Here is a 1,259-nt window from a genome sequence, read left to right as displayed (position 1 = left end):
TAATAGATTTTTTTTTTCGTTTGGTAGAAAACTTCTGTTTTATTGTTGGTTTCCATATTGAACTATTGAGAAACACTACAAAATCAACCTTCATTTAGATATAGTAGAAGGATGAACAAGAAAGGGTTAAATAAGTCGTGTATATTAAAATAGTACGATAAAATACAAAACAAACTTTTAACATATATTAACCATTTTATTATTTTGTCAAGAAATTTAAAAAAAAAACATATACAGCACAGACATATATATTTATATAACAATTGTCTATAAGAAAACAAAATGGTCCCGTAGCTCAGTTGGTTAGAGCGTTGGTCTTATGAGCCGAAGGTCGCGGGTTCGAGACCCGCCGGGACCACTCTAATTTTTTTATGTATAGACGACATTTGTCTACTACGTCAATGCTGTCAGTGATTGTCAGATTGGTTCAAGATATGATTGAACAAAGTTGTCATTTATTTTAAGCACAGGAACTAAAGAATTTATTGTTATTTAAATCAAACTGCGAAATGGATTAAATAAAGAAATAAACTAATGGGAACATATCAAACATCTTTTTTATTATTTGAGTAAACTGCCATTTTGGTCTCTGTGGTTTGGCCAGTTTTGCCACTTTAGTCCAAATCTCAAACTTATTACATCCAGGGCCCTGTGGTTTGCATTTTGATGCCATTTTAGTCCAAATTTCAAATTTGACCAGATTCTCCTACTTAAACCCTTCTATTTTGTCTTTATTCTCAGGGGCATTTTGGGTATTTTGTAATTATTATAACTCAATTATGTATATAAAATACCTAAATCATCATCCTCATCTTTCTCTCTCTCATACAGAACTCTCTCTGTCTCTCTCATCTTTCTTACTCAGATCTCTCTCTCAGATCCTCAAACAATTCAATCGAGCACCCATTCAATCGAGCACTCAGATCCTCTTCATATACAATCTGCAGTTGGGTTTCGGTTCTAGGGTTTCTAATATGACGAAATCGACTTGTACAATGGCAGATCTACATGAAAGAGGAGAGAGAGAAGAGAGAGAGTCAGTTAGGGTTTTGAGCTTTGAGTTTCATATCTGAATCGAAATCAGGGCTTTGAGTTTCTTCTGATCTCGTCGCCGCCACCACAGTGGTGGCCGGCCATATGTGCAGAAATGGAGGCATGTGGGTGTGGGTGTGAGAGTGTAAGGAGAAGAGGGGATTGAGGGATCGTTGTGTGGGATCGTCACCGACAAAACGAGGCGCCGGAGTGCCGGCACTGGTCGT

General features: G+C 36.9%; 1 non-coding gene across 1 annotated transcript; it reads left to right on the top strand.

The window, feature by feature from the left end:
- The first annotated feature begins 284 nt into the window (after positions 1-284).
- Positions 285-358, top strand: TRNAI-UAU. The gene has a single exon. It is a non-coding gene; the product is annotated as a tRNA-Ile (tRNA).
- Positions 359-1,259: the final 901 nt, after the last annotated feature.

This window comes from Helianthus annuus, chromosome 15 (genome assembly GCF_002127325.2).
Source record: "Helianthus annuus cultivar XRQ/B chromosome 15, HanXRQr2.0-SUNRISE, whole genome shotgun sequence".
In the NCBI taxonomy this organism is placed as follows: Eukaryota; Viridiplantae; Streptophyta; class Magnoliopsida; order Asterales; family Asteraceae; genus Helianthus; species Helianthus annuus.
This window is presented reverse-complemented; position numbering and strand designations above follow the sequence as displayed.